The sequence below is a fragment of the Arachis hypogaea genome, chromosome 1, assembly GCF_003086295.3.
Source record: "Arachis hypogaea cultivar Tifrunner chromosome 1, arahy.Tifrunner.gnm2.J5K5, whole genome shotgun sequence".
In the NCBI taxonomy this organism is placed as follows: Eukaryota; Viridiplantae; Streptophyta; class Magnoliopsida; order Fabales; family Fabaceae; genus Arachis; species Arachis hypogaea.
This window is the reverse complement of record NC_092036.1, coordinates 38,862,672-38,884,488: the sequence shown is the minus strand read 5'-3', so window position 1 is coordinate 38,884,488 and position 21,817 is coordinate 38,862,672.

The following is a 21,817-nucleotide window of genomic DNA, read 5'->3' as shown; positions in this document are numbered from 1 at the left end:
TGAAAAATAGAAGGAAAAACAGCACACCCTAGAGGAAAACTTGCTGGCATTTAAACGCCAGTAAGGGCAGCAAATGGGCGTTTAACGCCCAGTCTGGCACCATTCTGGGCGTTTAACGCTAGAAAGGGGCACCAGACTGGCGTTAAACGCCAGGAAAGGGTAAGAAGTTGGCGTTAAACGCCAGAAATGGGCACCAGCCCGGCGTTTAACGCCAGAATTGGCATAAAGAGAATTTTTGCTCGCCACTAGGTGCAGGGAAGACTTTTCCTTGACACCTTAGGATCTGTGGACCCCACAGGATCCCCACCTACCTCACCACTCTCTCTCTTCTTCACCCATTCACCAATCACCTCAACACCTCTTCCCCAAAAACCCCTCACCTATCATATCCCACTATTCTCTTTACCACTCACATCCACCCTTCATAAAACCCCACCTACCCCACCATTCAAATTCAAACCACTTTCCCTCCCAAACCCACCCATCCATGACCGAACCCTACCCCTCTCCCCACCCCTATATAAACCCTTCTTCACTCCTTCATTTTCACACAACCTAAACACTACTTCTCCCCCTTGGCCGAACCACAAAGCCACCTCCATCTCCTCTATTTCTTCTTCTTCTACTCTCTTCTTTCTTCTTTTGCTCGAGGACGAGCAAACCTTCTAAGTTTGGTGTGGTAAAAGCATTGCTTTTTATTTTTTCATAACTATTTATGGCACCTAAGGCCGGAGAAACCTCTAGAAAGAGGAAAGGGAAGGCAAAAGCTTCCACCTCCGAGTCATGGAAGATGGAGAGATTCATCTCAAGGGTGCATCAAGACCACTTCTATGAAGTTGTGGCCATGAAGAAAGTGATCCCCGAGGTCCCTTTCAAACTCAAAAAGAGTGAATATCCGGAGATCCGACATGAGATCCGAAGAAGAGGTTGGGAAGTTCTTACTAACCCCATTCAACAAGTCGGAATCTTAATGGTTCAAGAGTTCTATGCCAATGCATGGATCACCAAGAACCATGATCAAAGTGTGAACCCAGACCCAAAGAATTGGCTTACAATGGTTCGGGGAAAATGCTTAGATTTTAATCTGGAAAATGTAAGGTTGGCATTCAACTTGCCCATGATGCAAGGAAATGAACACCCTTACACTAGAAGGGTCAACTTTGATCAAAGGTTGGACCAAGTCCTCATAGACATTTGTGAAGAGGGCGCTCAATGGATGAGAGATTCAAGAGGAAAGCCGGTTCAACTAAGAAGGCATGACCTCAAGCCCGTGGCTAGAGGATGGTTGGAGTTTATCCAACGCTCAATCATTCCCACTAGCAACTAGTCCGAAGTTACTATAGACCGGGCCATCATGATTCATAGCATCATGATTGGAGAGGAAATAGAAGTTCATGAGGTTATATCCCAAGAACTTTATAAGGTGGCGGACAAGTCCTCTACCTTGGCAAGGTTAGCCTTCCCTCATCTCATTTGTCACCCTCTGTTATTCAGTAAGAATTGACATAGAGGGAGACACCCTCATGGATGAGGACAGCCCATCACTAAGAAAAGGATGGAGCAAACAAGAGATCCCACTCATCATGAAATCCCTGAGATGCCTCAAGGGATGCACTTTCCTCCACAAAACTATTGGGAGCAAATCAACACCTCCCTAGGAGAATTGAGTTCCAACATGGGACAACTAAGGGTGGAGCACCAAGAACATTCCATTCTCCTCCATGAAATTAGAGAAGATCAAAGAGTCATGAGAGAGGAGCAACAAAGGCAAGGAAGAGACACTGAGGAGCTCAAGCACTCCATAAGATCTTCAAGAGGAAGAACAAGCCGCCATCACTAAGGTGGACCCGTTCTTTAATCTCCTTGTTCTTTAATTTCCTATTTTTCGAATTTTTATGCCTATGTTTATCTATGTTTGTGTCTTATGATCATTAGTGTCTTAGTGTCTATGCCTTAAAGTTATGAATGTCCTATGAATCCATCACCTTTCTTAAATGAAAAATGTTCTTAATTGGAAAAGAGAAGAATTGCATGAATTTTGAATTTTATAACAGATTAATTATTTTGATGTGGTGGCAATACTTTAACTTCTGAATGTATGCTTGAACAGTGCATATGTCTTTTGAATTTGTTGTTCATGAATGTTGGCTCTTGAAAGAATGATGAAAAAGGAGACATGTTACTGAGGATCTGAAAAATCATAAAAATGATTCTTGAAGCAAGAAAAAGCAGTGAATTCAAAAAAAAAGAAGAAAAAGAAATAATAAAGTTGTCCAAGGCAAAAAGAGTATGCTTAAGAACCCTGGACACCTCTAATTGGGGACTCTAGCAAAGCTGAGTCATAATCTGAAAAGGTTCACCCAGTTATGTGTCTGTGGCATGTATGTATCCGGTGGTAATACTGGAAGACAGAGTGCTTTGGGCCACGGCCAAGACTCATAAAGTAGCTATGTTCAAGAATCATCATACTTAACTAAGAGAATCAATAACACTATCTGGATTCTGAGTTCCTATAGAAGCCCATCATTCTGAATTTCAAAGGATAAAGTGAGATGCCAAAACTGTTCAGAGGCAAAAAGCTAAAAGCCCCGCTCATATAATTAATACTGATCTTCATAGATGTTTTTGGAATTCATTGCATATTCTCTTCTTTTTATCTTATTTGATCTTCAGTTGCTTGGGGACAAGCAACAATTTAAGTTTAGTGTTGTGATGAGCGGATAATTTATACGCTTTTTGACATTGTTTTTAGTATGTTTTTAGTATGTTTTAGTTAGTTTTTATTATATTTTTATTAGTTTTTAGTTAAAATTCAATTTTCTGGACTTTACTATGAGTTTGTGTATTTTTCTGTGATTTCAGGTATTTTCTGGCTGAAATTGAGGGACCTGAGCAAAAATTTGATTCAGAGGCTGAAAAGGACTGCAGATGCTGTTGGATTCTGACCTCCCTGCACTTGAAGTGGATTTTCTGGAGCTACAGAAGCCCAATTGGCGCGATCTTAACTGCGTTGGAAAGTAGACATCCTGGGCTTTCCAACAATGTATAATAGTCTATACTTTGTCCGAGATTTAATGGCCCAAACAGGCGTTCCAAGTTAGCACAAGAATTCTGGCGTAAAACGCCGGAACTGGCACAAGAATGGGAGTTAAACGCCCAAACTGGCACAAAAGCTGGCGTTTAACTCCAAGAAGAGTCTCTACACGAAAATGCTTCAATGCTCAGCCCAAGCACACACCAAGTGGGCCCGAAAGTGGATTTTTATGTTATTTACTCATCTTTGTAAACCCTAAGCTACTAGTTCTCTACAAATAGGACCTTTTGCTATTGTATTAGATCATCTTGGTAGCTATCTTTGAGTAGTCTTATGCTATCTTAGATCATGGGGCTGGCCTCTCGGCCATGCCTAGACCTTGTTCTTATGTATTTTCAACGGTGGAGTTTCTACACACCATAGATTAAGGTGTGGAGCTCTGCTGTACCTCGAGTATTAATGCAATTACTATTGTTCTTCTATTCAATTCAGCTTATTCTTGTTCTAAGATATCACTTGTTCCTCAACTTGATGAATGTGATGATCCGTGACACTCATCATCATTCTCACCTATGAACGTGTGCCTGACAACCACCTCCGTTCTACCTTAGATTGAGTGGATATCTCTTGGTTTTCTTAACCGGAATCTTCGTGGTATAAGCTAGAATTGATGGCGGCATTCAAGAGAATCCGGAAGGTCTAAACCTTGTCTGTGGTATTCTGAGTAGGATTCAAGGATTGAATGACTGTGACGAGCTTCAAACTCGCGATTGTGGGGCGTTAGTGACAGACACAAAAGAATCACTGGATTCTATTCCGACATGATCAAGAACCAACAGCTGAATAGCCGTGCGGTGACAGAGTGCGTTGAACATTTTCACTGAGAGGACGGGACTGTAGCCATTGACAACGGTGATGCCCAACATACAGCGTGCCATGAAAAGGAGTAAGAAGGATTGGATGAAGATAGTAGGAAAGCAGAGAGATGGAGGGGACAAAGCATCTCCATACGCTTATCTGAAATTCTCACCAATGAATTGCATAAGTATCTCTGTCTTTATTTTATGCTTTATTCATAAATCATCTATAACCATTTGAATCTGCCAGACTGAGATCTACAAGATGACCATAGCTTGCTTCATACCAACAATCTCCGTGGGATCGACCCTTACTCGCATAAGGTTTATTACTTGGATGACCCAGTGCACTTGCTGGTTAGTTGTGCGAAGTTGTGATAAAGAGTTGAGATTGCAATTGAGCGTGCTATGTTGATGGCGCCATTGATGATCACAATTTCGTGCACCAATGCCTAATGCCTACTAAGCAAAAATTTTATTATCAAAGATGCCCCTATATAAATTCTGCATGAACATACCAGCAATGACAAAAGCTTCAAACTTAATGGTATACATTCTTCAACTAGGACAAAGGGCTGGCCCATTTTCTCTTCGCTCCCACTTCGCTTTTCTTTTTATTTTCTAATAGTGAAATTAATGTATGATAGAAATACTCAACCAAAATCTCAAATCAAGAAGAGATCATTTCAACCTGTAAACAATTTTCACCATAAAAAGTTTGCAATAAATATTGCCACTCTCAGTAGTTGTAGCTTTTAACACTCAGAAAGCAAAACTTCAAACATGATATCAAATCTAGCGTTTTCACAATAAAAATACCATTAACTTATATGAACACTAGATTGGTTTCTAGTAACCCTCACTATTAATTACAGGTTACATGATAAATGACAATTCACAGCCCTGTTGTGAACGTGACAGATAATTTTCTTTTTTTACCAATATGTCTATTTTAATAAGATTTTTCCTTATTAAGATTCGCGTATTAAGACAAAACTGTATCTTGGGTTGAGTCAAAAGTTTATATTCATGAGATATGTTTATAGGTATAAATTGGAATTTATTATCTAATTTATAAAATAATAGACAATGACTGAATGAGAAATTGAGGATTACTCAACACTCAAGTGTAAACACCTTATCTTTTATATTTAATTATGAAAGGTAGATTAATCAGAACAAAAAAACTAAATACATATATATTTGGATAAGACAATCATTTCTATAATTGATAGTTAAGCTGCAAAAGCTATGAACAATTTGGATTTTTACATAAATCTCAATAAGTATTTTCAAACAAGAACAGTAACAATTTAACATTAAATTATAATAATTTCAATTCATCACAAGACATAATAAAAATTGAAACATATATTTACCAAGAGAAGCCAGCTGCTATTTCTTCCCAGACCCTGTGGGGTGACCTCTACCCCATTTCTGGCCTTATTGTGTCATGGTTCCCGGATGAGTAGCTGACGTTGGAGTCAATGCCAGTGAAACGGTTCCATCCGACCTCTACACCAAAAGTTCACATGGGAAGTATAGATCTCTGCTGAATGATAGTCAAAACTTTTAGTTTTTATAGTTTTGATAGGATTCCTTGGGCAACTACAAGCTTCTTGAAATAGTTTATTTGGCTTAAATTTTCTTAAAGTCACTGGTGTTTCAACATCTGTTGATGTTCGTTCATTAAAAAATATGATTGCTTCGGATTTTTATATGATTCTAAAAGCAATAACTAAGTAAGCAAGACTCAGGGGTTTAGAAATTGGGAGAAAATTAAATCAAAATGTTAAATTGAGGAAGGAAAATTTGGACAAAGTAAATCGATCAATGTTGTTCGAACCAAAATTCAGAAGACACATAGATGAAATTGATGCAAATTTAATTTATCAACAGCCACTCAAATTAAATTGGGACAAGGGAGAGGAACGAACCAGAGAGGGGAGAGGGGGTGATCGGCAACGCACAACAGGGCAAGGGCAAAGGCAAGAGGTGTAAAACCCGGTTAATTAATGGCTAATTAACCCATAAATGAGAATTTATTCTAGAAAGCCTAAAATGTGATTTTTATGGCTAAATATGATAGAGGAGATTGAGACGAGAATTTTGGTACCAATTTTATAGAATTCGGACCAAGATTGGACCAAACGGGCCAAACCGGGCCAATTGGACCCAAAGTGGGCCCTTGGCCCAACATAACTTAACCAAAACCCTAGTTTTCAGCACTCTCTCTCCTCATTTGTTACACACACAAGCTGAAATTAGAGAGAAAGGGAGGAAGAACACTCTCTCAAGTTCTCTCCCTTGGTTGATCTTCAAACCACCATAACTTTTGATCTAGAGCTCCGATTGCCACTCCGTTTGCGGCCACGCGTTCACCGCGGAGAGCTCTACAAAACCCATACAACCAATCTTGAGGTAAGCCACGTGTTGCTGTTCGAAATTTCAGCCCTTATTTTCGAGTTTCATGGGTGAAATGTTGAGATTTTGGGTTCTTTGATGTTATAGGACCCAACTCTCTTGAAGGAGAAGGTTAATCTTGTCTCCTTGGACCTTGGGTGTGGTAAGATTCTCAACCCTAGTGTATTTTGTTGTTTTATGATGTTTGGGTTTTGAGATGTTGTGTATGGGTATGATGATTGTGGCTTAGGTTGTGTATATGTGAATATTGGAGCTTGATTGGTGATTTTGAAAAGCTTGGAAAGGGTTTGGTGGTGAAAAATCTGTTCTTGGAGGTGTTGAGGCCTTGAGAGCTTGTAGATAAGTGATTTGGAAGTGCTCCGGTGGAGCTTGGGAAAATCGGCTAAGGTATGGTTTCGGTTTCCCGTATCTAATACGTAATGTGATAGGAAATACTTAGGCTAGAGGCCCTAAGATAGGCATTGAATGGTTGGTGTTATTGAATTGTTGATATATATGATGTGGTCATATATGTGATGATGATTAATGATGCCTTGGTGGTATGATGTATGAGAAATATGCATGTTGTGATATATGCTTGATGATTGGTTATGGTTGAATTGTGGGTTGAACCATGTTTATGGTGAGTATGATGTTGATTATGTACAATAATGATTTACTGGGATTGGTGTTGTTGGAATTGGCATGAGGAAGAGTATATGATATGTCAATATGTTTGAGTTTGAGCCACTTGGGTGAAGTGGGTTAGAATGTTGAGGTAGTGATTTTGTAAAATGTGGTAAAGTCTCAATGTGTGAGTTGAGGAGGCTTGATGTTGAATTTGATATATTTTGATTGATTTCAAAGAAAAGGGATGAAAATGGCATGTTTTGATTGATTTTGAAAAGAGTTGGAAATGGCTAGTTTGAAAATGGCACTTTGTGGTTTTTATGAAAAATCTAGTTTTTTGGGCATACTTTAATGGGACATAACTTGGACTACGGATCTCTGTTTTGTGCCAAATCTATTTAGAAATGAAATTGGATCCGGGATGTCCATGCCGTTCGAAGAACGGGTGAAAAACGATTTAAAATGAGAAAGTTATGTCCGTTGGAAGATTGGGGTTTAAATTGGTGAATTCTGCAGCTTTTAACTTAGAAAATTTTTAGCAGAATGACCCCTTGCGCGTGGGCGCACTTGGCGCGTGCGCGCCGTTCTTCCCGAAAATGCCATCCACGCGAGAGCGTGATGTGCGCGGGCGCGTCGATTGTGCTGCACCCAATGCCCAGCCATTTTCCAGAGAGTCATGCCTGAACTGTGCCAGTGTTGTGCCTGGGGCACGAGAACACCCATGCGTACGCGTGGTTGACGCGTGCGCGTCGATTGGCAAATTTTTAATCCACGTGTTAGCGTGCATGACGCTTGCGCGTCGATGAAGTTTTTGAGGCCACCCACGCGTGCGCGTGGAGTGCGCGTACGCGTGGACCTGTTTTCATCCCAAAGTTGATTTTTGAGTTTTAAAAGCCAAATTTCATACTTCTAAGCCTCCGATCTCACCACTTATATCTTAAATCATTATGATATGTCTAGCTATGAGAAGAAAGGCTAGTGAATGTGGTAACTTGCGAGTGAAGCAAGGGAAAAATGAATGATCATTGAGGACCAAGCATGATTATGTGAGATGCGGAGGATGGTGGTGGAAGTGCTGGTTATGCCATTGGCCGAAGGGCCGTAATTGTTTATATATTGGCTGGTTCTAGATTGAACCATGAGCCGGAATAGCTGTGTATGCTATGAATATTGGTTGGTTCTGGATTGAACCGTGAGCCGGAATAGCTGTGTATGCTATGAATATTGGCTGGTTATGGATTTAACCGTGAGCCGGATGGCTGATATGGATGTTGATCCATGGATGAGAATTCATGCATGTTTATGCTGAATTATTGATAATTGTGATTTGCACTTCCACTATCGGAGATACGAGTTTCCCTGGGTAGTAGCAGTGGCTAGCCACCACGTGCTCCAGGTTGAGACTCGAAGCTCTTTTGACCCTATGTCATAAGTGTGGCCGGGCACTGTGAAAGACCCGGATGAGCTCGCCCCCGTAAATATTCACCATTGAGGGTGATGGATATAGATCATGATTATGATCAAGTTTATGACGAGTATAACTCGAGTTGGGGATGCATGACAGAGGGACAGTCCAATGGTTAGCTACCAGGACTTGTCGGGTTGGCTCTATAACCGACAGATGATATCATCAGCCACTAGGGACAGGCATTCATCATATGCATATTATGTGAATTGTTTGAGATTGTCTATTTGACTGCATATAACTTGCTAATTGTCTAAATGTCTTACTTGTTCCTATTTGTACATTTCTTGTTTGATATAACTGTGTTTGCTACATTATATCCTGCTGGTGGTTGGGAGGTTTGAAGGAATTGGAAAGGGAAGTATTAGTTAGACTGAAGAATCTTTAGTCAGATGCCCTTTTATGGTTTAGCTTGTTTATAAGCTTTGATATTATCTGGAGGAAGTTCTAGGATTGCCTTTGGCTTTCCTCCATTATTATGTATTATATATGTGGAAGCTGTTACCATGCTGGGGACCTCTGGTTCTCACCCATGCGGATTTTGTGGTTTTCAGATGCAGGACGTGAAGTTTCTCGCTGAGGCATGCTGGAGACTTCTAGAATTGCGAAGATCCTTTGTTCTCGGGGCTATGTTTTGGTTTATATGTTTTGCTTAGATACTTTTATCTCCATTAAATAATACAAACTGTGATGACTCCTCTTATGGGAGAATTTTGGAGAATAGGTTTTATGTATTGGTGTCCCTTTGGGTTTCCTTGGGGTTTTCCTTATTTTTTTATCATATGTATATATTGTTATGCTCGGACCGGTTATCTTCGCAGCCGGATCTTGAGTCTTGATATTCCTGTTTTTGACACTCCTTTGTATATATATAATCACGCGTTGGTTATCCTTGTTCGTTACGTTATCGATCGGAGTGTTGCGCTTTCGAGTTGCGGTTTTTGTTTACCCCTTTTTCTACAAAGGCTCCTAGTTATAATCAATCATTCATACTACTATATGTACTAAATTTTTATTTTAGAGGTCGTAATACCTTGCCATCTCTGAATTATGACTTAAGCATAAGACTCTGTATGGTAGGGTGTTACATTATGGCATCAGAGCAGTTCGTTCCTGTAGAGCCTGAGGGATGGACTGATTATGCTTCTGTGCATTCTCTGTGTGTGTGTTATGTGCTATTAGTATATCTGCTTGATATAATTGGCATAAACGTTCATGAGCATGCATTTGGGACTTTGAAGTACTAGACTTCCGATATTGAGACTGATCAACTTAATATCGATTGTTTGGTATGTATAGGAACCAGATGGCGCCTCGTGGACGCGGTAGAGGTAGTGCGAGAGGTCGTACGAATACTCGTGCACCGGAGAATAACCCTCACGACCCGGTGAACTTTATGACTGCGTTGGAGAACATGGCTGCTGCGATGCAAGCCACTGCTGAGGCTCTTGGTCAACAGATGAACAACCATGGTAATGATGGAGGTGGAGTTCAGGGCCCGATGACACTGGCAAACTTTTTGAAGGTTAATCCACCTAAGTTCAAGGGAACTGCTAGCCCGACTGAGGCTGATACATGGTTTCAGGCTATAGAGCGAGCGCTGCAAGCACAAGTGGTACCTGAAGGACAGCGTGTCGAGTTTGCTACCTATATGCTTGTCGGTGAAGCGTCGCATTGGTGGCAAGGTATCCGACGTCTTCTGCAGCAGGGTGATGATTATATCACCTGGAATGTCTTCCAAGAAGAGTTCTATAAGAAGTACTTTCCGACTTCTGCTAGGACGGCTAAGGAACTTGAATTGTTACAGCTGAAGCAGGGTACCATGTCCATATCAGAGTATACTGACAAGTTTGAGGAGCTGTTCAGGTTCTCTCGTATGTGCCAAGGGACTCCGGTGGAATATGAGGAATGGAAGTGTGTTATGTATGAAGGAGGACTCCGGAGTGATATTTTCAGTTCAGTGGGACCAATGGAGATTAGGACTTTCTCCGAGTTGGTAAACAAGTGTAGGGTTGCTGAAGAGTGTGTGAAGAGGGCAACCGCTGAGAAAGGGAGTCAAAAGGGATCATTCCCACAGAACCGAGGGAAGAGCTTTACACCTAGAGGTCCGTCTTTCAAGAGAGGAAGCTCTTTTAGGAGGCCCAACAACAACAACAACTCCCAAGGAAAAAGGTATGGGAAGCAGCCTCAGAATGATCAAGCTTGTACTAGGTGTGGAAGTCACCATCCGGGAGCACCATGCAAGGCCGGATGGGGTTTGTGCTACACTTGCGGAAAGGCGGGGCATAAAGCCGCAAGTTGTCCGGAGAGGCAGAAACAAGGTGCTGGGAAGGCACAACAGACTGGTCGGGTGTTCACCACTTCAGCTGTAGGAGCTGAGGGATCTGAGACACTCATTCGAGGTAACTGTGAGATAGCTGGTCAAACTTTAAATGCTTTATTTGATTCGGGAGCATCACATTCATTCATTGCATTTGAGAAAGCCCATGAGTTAGGATTGAAGATTGTAACTTTAGGTTACGATCTAAGGGTGTACAATGCTACCCATGAAGCCATGGTAACTAGGCTAGGATGCCCGGAAGTCTCCTTTAGGTTCAAGCAGCGTGATTTTGTTCATAATTTAGTCTGTTTGCCGATGATCGGTCTTGATCTTATCTTGGGATTGGATTGGTTATCTAAGAACCATGTTCTGCTAGATTGTTCTACAAAGTCGGTGTACTTTATGCCGGAAGATACTGAAGGGCCGGTCGTGGTGAATAATTATTATTTGAATTCGATGATGGTGAACTGTTCTGGTGTTGAATGTCAGGGTATCCTGTTGTTAACCGCGGGTGTTTCGGGTGATGATCAAAGGTTGGAGCATATTCCGGTTGTGTGTGAGTTTTCGGAAGTGTTTCCTGATGATATTGATGAGTTTCCACCTAACCGAGAGGTTGAGTTTGCTATTGAATTGGTGCCCGGGGCGGGACCAATCTCAAGTGCTCCTTATAGGATGTCACCGTTAGAGATGAACGAGCTAAAGTCTCAGTTAGAGGATTTGTTGGAAAAGAATTTTATACGACCTAGTGTCTCTCCGTGGGGTGCTCCAGTATTACTGGTAAAGAAGAAGGATGGGAGTATGCGACTCTGTGTGGATTACAGACAGCTGAACAAGGTTACAATAAAGAATAAGTACCCATTGCCGAGAATTGATGATCTCATGGATCAGTTACAAGGAGCTGGAGTTTTCTCCAAGATCGATTTGCGATCCGGTTATCACCAGATAAGGGTGAGGGGTGAGGATATCCCTAAGACCGCTTTCAGGACTCGTTATGGTCATTACGAGTACACTGTAATGTCTTTCGGGTTGACTAACGCTCCTGCAGTGTTTATGGACTACATGAATAGAGTTTTCCGTCCGTTTTTGGATAAATTTGTTGTTGTCTTCATTGACGACATACTGATTTATTCCAAGACTGAAGAAGAGCATGCGGAACACTTGAGGACCGTGTTGCAGATTCTAAAAGAGAAGAAACTCTATGCAAAACTGTCGAAGTGTGAGTTTTGGAAGAGTGAGGTGAAGTTTTTGGGTCACGTGGTGAGTAAGAAGGGAATAGCCGTAGATCCAACTAAGGTGGAGGCTGTGATGGATTGGAAGCAACCAACCACCGTAACAGAGGTAAGGAGTTTTCTGGGTTTAGCTGGCTATTACCGAAGGTTTATCAAAGGCTTTTCACAGATAGCTTTGCCAATGACAAAGTTAACCCGCAAAGACACTCCATTTGTTTGGACTCCTGAGTGCGAGGAGAGCTTTCAGACATTGAAGAAAAAGTTGACCACTGCACCTGTGTTAGTGTTACCCGAGCCGAATGAGCCATTTGAGGTGTATTGTGATGCCTCATTGAAGGGTCTAGGGTGCGTGCTGATGCAGCATCGTAATGTGGTGGCGTATGCCTCACGACAGTTGAGACCTCATGAAGTTAGTTACCCTACGCACGATTTGGAACTCGCTGCGGTTGTGTTTGCCTTGAAGGTGTGGAGGCATTACCTCTATGGGGTTAAGTTCCAAGTTTTCTCTGATCATAAGAGCTTGAAGTATCTCTTTGATCAGAAAGAGCTCAATATGAGGCAGAGAAGGTGGATGGAATTGTTGAAGGACTACGACTTTGAGTTGCATTACCATCCGGGAAAGGCGAACGTAGTGGCGGATGCGTTAAGTCGGAAGTCGCTATATGCGGCTTGGATGATGCTTCAAGAGGAGAAGTTGCTCAAGGGATTTGAGAGTTTGAAAATTGGTGCTCGAGAAGTATCTGGAACTTTGTGTTTGAGCTGATTAGAGATCTCAAGTGATTTTAAGTCCGAACTCCTAAAGGCTCATCAAAATGATGAAGCGTTATGGAAGGTGTTACCGGCTATTGAGCAAGGAAAACAATGGAGAGTGTCAGAAGAAAAGATGGGTTATGGAGATTCAAAGGTAGGATCATTGTGCCGGATGTTGGCACTTTGAGGCAAGATATTTTAAAGGAGGCACACAAAAGCGGATTCTCCATTCACCCGGGAAGTACTAAGATGTACCATGATTTAAAGGCAATGTTTTGGTGGCCGGGTATGAAGAATGATGTGGCGGAATATGTTTCAAAGTGCTTGACTTGTCAAAGGGTAAAGATTGAACATCAAAGACCTTCCGGGATGTTGCAACCTTTAGAGATTCCACAATGGAAGTGGGAAGGTATTGCAATGGACTTTGTGTCGGGATTGCCAAGGACTAGGGCTGGTTTTGATGCTATTTGGGTGATTGTGGACCGACTGACGAAGTCAGCTCACTTTTTACCCATTCGTATGACTTACACCCTTGAGGAGCTAGCACGGTTATACATAAAGGAGATTGTGAGACTTCATGGTGTACCTGCTACTATAATCTCTGATAGAGATCCTCGTTTCACTTCAAGGTTTTGGGGTGCATTTCAGAAAGCTTTTGGAACCCAATTAAGCTTGAGCACGGCTTACCATCCTCAAACAGATGGTCAATCCGAGAGGACAATCCAAACACTAGAGGATATGTTGAGAGCTTGTGTTTTGGACCAACCGGCGAGTTGGGATCGGTATATGCCATTAGTGGAGTTTGCATACAATAATAGTTATCATGCGAGCATCGGAATGGCTCCGTATGAGGCCTTGTATGGGAGGAAATGTCAATCTCCGCTATGTTGGTATGAAGCTGGAGAGAAAAGCTTGTTAGGGCCGGAAATGATAGCTGAGACTACTGAATAAGTCAAGAAAATCCGTGATAGGATGCTTACGGCGCAGAGTCGTCAAAAGAGTTTCGCCGATCAGAGGCGAAAGCCCTTAGAATTTGAGGAAGGAGATCATGCTTTCCTTAAGGTTACTCCGACTACAGGAGTAGGTAGGGCGATTAAGGCAAAGAAGTTGAATCCTCGATACATTGGTCCATTTCAAATCCTAGAAAGGATTGGGCCGGTGGCGTATCGGATGGCTCTACCACCTCATCTTTCGAATCTGCACGATGTGTTTCACGTGTCGCAGCTTCGGAAGTACACTCCTGATGCTAGCCATGTGTTGGAACCTGAGTCGGTTCAGTTAAGGGAAGATTTGACGCTTCCAGTGGCTCCAGTCAGAATTGATGATACTAGTATCAAACGGTTGCATGGAAAAGAGGTTTCATTAGTCAAAGTGGCATGGAGTCGAGGCGGTGTTGAGGAACACACTTGGGAACTTGAGTCGGAGATGCGAACGGATTATCCGCATTTATTCTCAGGTAATTGCATTTGAATTTTGTGGGCGAAATTCCCAATTAGGTGGGTAGAATGTAAAACCCGGTTAATTAACGGCTAATTAACCCATAAATGAGAATTTATTCTAGAAAGCCTAAAATGTGATTTTTATGGCTAAATATGATAGAGGAGATTGAGACGAGAATTTTGGTACCAATTTTATAGAATTCGGACCAAGATTGGACCAAACGGGCCAAACCGGGCCAATTGGACCCAAAGTGGGCCCTTGGCCCAACATAACTTAACCAAAACCCTAGTTTTCAGCACTCTCTCTCCTCATTTGTTACACACACAAGCTGAAATTAGAGAGAAAGGGAGGAAGAACACTCTCTCAAGTTCTCTCCCTTGGTTGATCTTCAAACCACCAAAACTTTTGATCTAGAGCTCCGATTGCCGCTCCATTTGCGGCCACGCGTTCACCGCGGAGAGCTCTACAAAACCCATACAACCAATCTTGAGGTAAGCCACGTGTTGCTGTTCGAAATTTCAGCCCTTATTTTCGAGTTTCATGGGTGAAATGTTGAGATTTTGGGTTCTTTGATGTTATAGGACCCAACTCTCTTGAAGGAGAAGGTTAATCTTGTCTCCTTGGACCTTGGGTGTGGTAAGATTCTCAACCCTAGTGTATTTTGTTGTTTTATGATGTTTGGGTTTTGAGATGTTGTGTATGGGTATGATGATTGTGGCTTAGGTTGTGTATATGTGAATATTGGAGCTTGATTGGTGATTTTGAAAAGCTTGGAAAGGGTTTGGTGGTGAAAAATCTGTTCTTGGAGGTGTTGAGGCCTTGAGAGTTTGTAGATAAGTGATTTGGAAGTGCTCCGGTGGAGCTTGGGAAAATCGGCTAAGGTATGGTTTCGGTTTCCCGTATCTAATACGTAATGTGATAGGAAATACTTAGGCTAGAGGCCCTAAGATAGGCATTGAATGGTTGGTGTTATTGAATTGTTGATATATATGATGTGGTCATATATGTGATGATGATTAATGATGCCTTGGTGGTATGATGTATGAGAAATATGCATGTTGTGATATATGCTTGATGATTGGTTATGGTTGAATTGTGGGTTGAACCATGTTTATGGTGAGTATGATGTTGATTGTGTACAATAATGATTTACTGGGATTGGTGTTGTTGGAATTGGCATGAGGAAGAGTATATGATATGTCAATATGTTTGAGTTTGAGCCACTTGGGTGAAGTGGGTTAGAATGTTGAGGTAGTGATTTTGTAAAATGTGGTAAAGTCTCAATGTGTGAGTTGAGGAGGCTTGATGTTGAATTTGATATATTTTGATTGATTTCAAAGAAAAGGGATGAAAATGGCATGTTTTGATTGATTCTGAAAAGAGTTGGAAACGGCTAGTTTGAAAATGGCACTTTGTGGTTTTTATGAAAAATCTGGTTTTTTGGGCATACTTTAATGGGACATAACTTGGACTACGGATCTCTGTTTTGTACCAAATCTGTTTAGAAGTGAAATTGGATTCGGGATGTCCATGCCGTTCGAAGAACGGGTGAAAAACGATTTAAAATGAGAAAGTTATGTCCGTTGGAAGATTGGGGTTTAAATTGGTGAATTCTGCAGCTTTTAACTTAGAAAATTTTTAGCAGAATGACCCCTTGCGCGTGGGCGCACTTGGCGCGTGCGCGCCGTTCTTCCCGAAAATGCCATCCACGCGTGAGCGTGATGTGCGCGGGCGCGTCGATTGTGCTGCACCCAATGCCCAGCCATTTTCCAGAGAGTCATGCCAGAACTGTGCCAGTGTTGTGCCTGGGGTACGAGAACACCCACGCGTACGCGTGGTTGACGCGTGCGCGTCGATTGGCAAATTTTTAATCCACGCGTTAGCGTGCATGACGCTTGCGCATCGATGAAGTTTTTGAGGCCACCCACGCGTGCGCGTGGAGTGCGCGTACGCGTGGACCTGTTTTCATCCCAAAGTTGATTTTTGAGTTTTAAAAGCCAAATTTCATACTTCTAAGCCTCCGATCTCACCACTTATATCTTAAATCATTATGATATGTCTAGCTATGAGAAGAAAGGCTAGTGAATGTGGTAACTTGCGAGTGAAGCAAGGGAAAAATGAATGATCATTGAGGACCAAGCATGATTATGTGAGATGCGGAGGATGGTGGTGGAAGTGCTGGTTATGCCATTGGCCGAAGGGCCGTAATTGTTTATATATTGGCTGGTTCTGGATTGAACCATGAGCCGGAATAGCTGTGTATGCTATGAATATTGGCTGGTTCTGGATTGAACCGTGAGCCGGAATAGCTGTGTATGCTATGAATATTGGCTGGTTATGGATTTAACCGTGAGCCGGATGGCTGATATGGATGTTGATCCATGGATGAGAATTCATGCATGTTTATGCTGAATTATTGATAATTGTGATTTGCACTTCCACTATCGGAGATACGAGTTTCCCTGGGTAGTAGCAGTGGCTAGCCACCACGTGCTCCAGGTTGAGACTCGAAGCTCTTTTGACCCTATGTCATAAGTGTGGCCGGGCACTGTGAAAGACCCGGATGAGCTCGCCCCCGTAAATATTCACCAGTGAGGGTGATGGATATAGATCATGATTATGATCAAGTTTATGACGAGTATAACTTGAGTTGGGGATGCATGACAGAGGGACAGTCCAATGGTTAGCTACCAGGACTTGTCGGGTTGGCTCTATAACCGACAGATGATATCATCAGCCACTAGGGACAGGCATTCATCATATGCATATTATGTGAATTGTTTGAGATTGTCTATTTGACTGCATATAACTTGCTAATTGTCTAAATGTCTTACTTGTTCCTATTTGTACATTTCTTGTTTGATATAACTGTGTTTGCTACATTATATCCTGCTGGTGGTTGGGAGGTTTGAAGGAATTGGAAAGGGAAGTATTAGTTAGACTGAAGAATCTTTAGTCAGATGCCCTTTTATGGTTTAGCTTGTTTATAAGCTTTGATATTATCTGGAGGAAGTTCTAGGATTGCCTTTGGCTTTCCTCCATTATTATGTATTATATATGTGGAAGCTGTTACCATGCTGGGGACCTTTGGTTCTCACCCATGCGGATTTTGTGGTTTTCAGATGCAGGACGTGAGGTTTCTCGCTGAGGCATGCTGGAGACTTCTAGAATTGCGAAGATCCTTTGTTCTCGGGGCTATGTTTTGGTTTATATGTTTTGCTTAGATACTTTTATCTCCATTAAATAATACAAACTGTGATGACTCCTCTTATGGGAGAATTTTGGAGAATAGGTTTTATGTATTGGTGTCCCTTTGGGTTTCCTTGGGGTTTTCCTTATTTTTTTATCATATGTATATATTGTTATGCTCGGACCGGTTATCTTCGCAGCCGGATCTTGAGTCTTGATATTCCTGTTTTTGACACTCCTTTGTATATATATAATCACGCGTTGGTTATCCTTGTTCGTTACGTTATCGATCGGAGTGTTGCGCTTTCGAGTTGCGGTTTTTGTTTACCCCTTTTTCTACAAAGGCTCCTAGTTATAATCAATCATTCATACTACTATATGTACTAAATTTTTATTTTAGAGGTCGTAATACCTTGCCATCTCTGAATTATGACTTAAGCATAAGACTCTGTATGGTAGGGTGTTACAAGAGGGAAGGCTGCCGACGACGACATCGGGATGAATGGTTGGGGCAGCCGCTGATGACGTCACGAACATGCGCAGAGAAAGGAGAAGACTTGGACGACCCCTTTCACTTTACCTTCACTTGCAGGCGGGAGCTACATGGCGGAGGGAGGAGATCAGTGGCGGGGTGGTGGCTGAAACTGATGGAGGAAAGAGTCACGACGGCGGAGGAAGGAGACCATTGATTGGTGCCTTTGCTCTGCTGGGGTTCACGCGAAAAGGGTGAAGGTTAATAGCGTCGAAATATTTTAGTTTGGGGTGTTAATGAAACAAACCCCCCTCTCCCAAGGTTATTTGCTACGGTTGGGACCGTAAACAGCAACCAAATCCGATCAATTGGAGCAGAGCTTGATTACGCAATAAGAACCGCACCAATTCAGTGGATTTATGGCGTTTTTCCCAAACGCCGGCAATTTTCCGCTGCTAAGTCCCATTTTTCTTGTAGTGTCTATAATGGTAGTTTTAGAATTTTAAATAATTTTTTAGTGTTTAGATATTGATTTAAAAAAAATCATCTATTATGGTACAAAGCTAGTTTCATTTTTTTTGATAATTTTGTTAGTACTTTTTTCTAAAAGAAGAAAAACTTTCATTCAAATAAATAGTCAAATCATAATTACAAATTGTAGAAAATACATTAGATCTAAAGTTAGAAAAGGAACTAGATAATCTATATGCTAAAGTATGAATAAAGAGGAGACATAATATTTAATTATAAAGAATCTTATAAGATAGAAACAGAAACAAATCAGAGTCTCTTTTACTTATGATTCTACATAAAAAGTGCTGCAATACAGAGATATACTCTTCCTTCTTCTTTGAATAGATCTGAAAGCTTTCTGAACACGACAAAAAAATGTTGAGTACCGTCGGATTCTGCCAGTAATTTGTTTACCGTTAGAATTTTCATTGGAACAAATTTGATGGAATAAACCTCGCTGGTAATTGTTTACTTTTTTTGTCTGCTGCTAATTACCATCGAAAAATTTTTGCTGGTAATTTTTACCGTCAGATTTCCCTCGATAAATCCGACGGTGAACTTAAATTTTAAATTTTTTTAAAAATTTGTTTAAAAATTAATATAAAATTTTAAATATTTAAATTCAATAATTTCTAAGCTAATAAATCAGAAAATACAATACTAATTAACTCAGAAAATAATTAATTTAGATAATAATGAACTTAGAAAATTAATAACAATAAATCAATAATTAACTCAGAAAATAAACAAGTTCAAATTAACTCAGACAATTAACAACAATCAACTAATTAACTCAAAAAATAATTAACTCGCTCTGATAATAATAAATGTAGAAAATTGACAAGAACAAACAATAAGTCAATAATTAACTCAGAAAATAAATAAGTTCAGATTAATTAAGAAAATTAATAACAATAAACTAATTAACTCGGAAAATAATTAACTCAGATAATAATAAACTTAGAAAATTAACAACAATAAACAATAAGTCAATAATTAACTCAGAAAATAAACAAGTTAAGATTAACTCAAATAATTAACAATAATAAACTAAACTCAAATAATAATAAACTTAGAAAATTGACTACAATAAACAATAAGTCAATAACTAACTCAGAAAATAAATAAGTTGAGATTAACTCAGATAAGTAACAATAATAAACTAATTAACTTATAAAACAATCAACTCAGATAATAATAAACTTAGAAAATTAATAATAATAAACAATAAGTCAATAATTAACTCAGAAAATAAATAAGTTAAGATTAACTTAGACAATTAACAACAATAAACTAATTAACTCAGAAAAAAAGTTAACTCAGATAATAATAAACTTAAAAAATTAAGTATAGTAAATAATAAGCCAATAATTGACTCAAAAAAATAAACAAGTTAAGATTAACTCAGACAATTAACAATAATAAACTAATTAACTCAAAAAATAGTTAACTTAGATAATCATAAACTTAGAAAATTAACAACAGTAAACAATAAGTCAATAATTAACTTAGAAAATAAACAAGTTGATATTAACTCAGACAATTAACAACAATCAGCTAATTAACTAAAAAAAATTAACTCAAACAATACCAGAACATAAATTAGAACAATGCAGTTGGGAATCTTACACTTACAGAACAATAAATAGAAATCAGAATAATAAACACAGAATCATCAAAACAAAATTCAAAATCAAAATAATAAACAAAATTTCAAACATATAATCATCAAAACAGAATTGAAAAAATCTTAAATAAAAACAGAATTAAAAAATCCAAAATCTAAACTAATACATTAACTAAATATAAAAAACAGTTAAATCTCTAATACAAACATCCTAATTATAAATTTTTGAATACATAACAAATTAAAATTAGATAAATTAGAATTTAGGGTTTAATTACCCAAAACTAATTGGTAAGTTACCTAGAGATAGTGGTGGTGTAAAGGATTTTTCTAGCATGATGGCAGCACGAACAGTGAAGTGGCAGCAGCAGTGACAAACTAGCAGGGCTGCATTATGTTTTTTTTAAATAAATTAAAAAAATAATAGGGACAAGGAGAAGGAGAACATACCTGGAGGGAGGAAGGAGGCAGCTCTGGCGACACAAGGAGTAGCGGCAACAATGATGGCAACAGTGGCGAGAGTGATGAAAATGGTGACGATAAAGCGACCAACACGACGCAAGGAGTCCACACAGTCTTTGAACGCTGTTGATGGTGGCCAATGCTAATGGAGGGGCTGCATGCCGGAGGTGGTTTATGGGGGGGGGGGAGAGAGAGAGAGAGAGAGAGAGAGAGAGAGAGAGAGAGAGAGAGAGAGAGAGAGAGAGAGAGAGAGAGAGAGAGAGAGAGAGAGAGAGAGAGAGAGAGAGAGAGAGAGAGAGAGAGAGAGAGAGAAGAGAAGGTTAGAGAGAGAGAGAGAGTAGTTCATAAATGAGGAAGAAAGGGTTCGTGATTTGTATTTAGAGTAAGATTACTGTTGGATTTACCAGCAGATTTGCTTTGTCAATGACCAAAACGTAGCGTTCCACTTATTCGGATTACTGGTGTATTTTGATCGCGCCAATTTTTTCCTTTCAATTATTACTGAAAAATTTACTGTCGGAAAACTAAATCCGATGGTAATTTTTTTATCTGGCAGATTTATTGCAAAATCTTCCAGTAAATCCACCGCTAATGTCTGACGCTAAATCCGACGGTATTTAGCTTTTTTTATAGTTAAATCTAAAATTATTTCAATGGACCAGAAGTTTCTCTTGTTGTATCTTTATCTCAAACATGTAATAACACATCCAAAACACCTATAAAGGAACTAATACACCACAAAGGAGTTCTTTAACATCTATATTTGGATCTATGACCGAAAATAAGAAAATAAAAACTAAAACAGAAAAAGGGAGCAAAGGAGAGGGAGAGGGTGGCGAAAGCAACGAAGGGGGAGAAAGAAATCGATTAAGCTAAAACAGAAAAGAGAGAAGGAGAGCGGAAAGAGGAAGGGGATGAAAAAAGCAAAGAGAAAATAGAGAAAACTAGTAGAACAGAAAACAAAAAAAGGATGGAGGCGAGAAAGAGAAGGTGAAAGGTGAGTAAAAGGAGAAAGGGAAGTAAAGCTCCACCGCCTTGCAAAATTGAGGTGATGACGACTTTCTTAAGCAGAGAATCTTAAAGAGAAGGCCAAAGAGAGAAGAGACCTACATTAAATAGCAGGTATTTTTTAAATGTTATTTTAACTATTTCTCTTTTCTCTATTATTACTCAGAATATTAATGAATAAAATGAAATACTAATTTTTTTGAAGATATATTTATTTTTTTAACATTAAATTCTAATTTTATTTGTCCTACAAGTAAACAAAATTAATTCTTAAAAGATATTTTTGTCTATAATTTAACTGAAAAGTTATTTTACTCATTTTAAAATCCAAATTTTAACTTCTTATTCAACTAAATTTTCTTTTGCACTACTAGGTATTAATTTGCCATGGTGTTAGAATAAACACCTTTAAACAAAA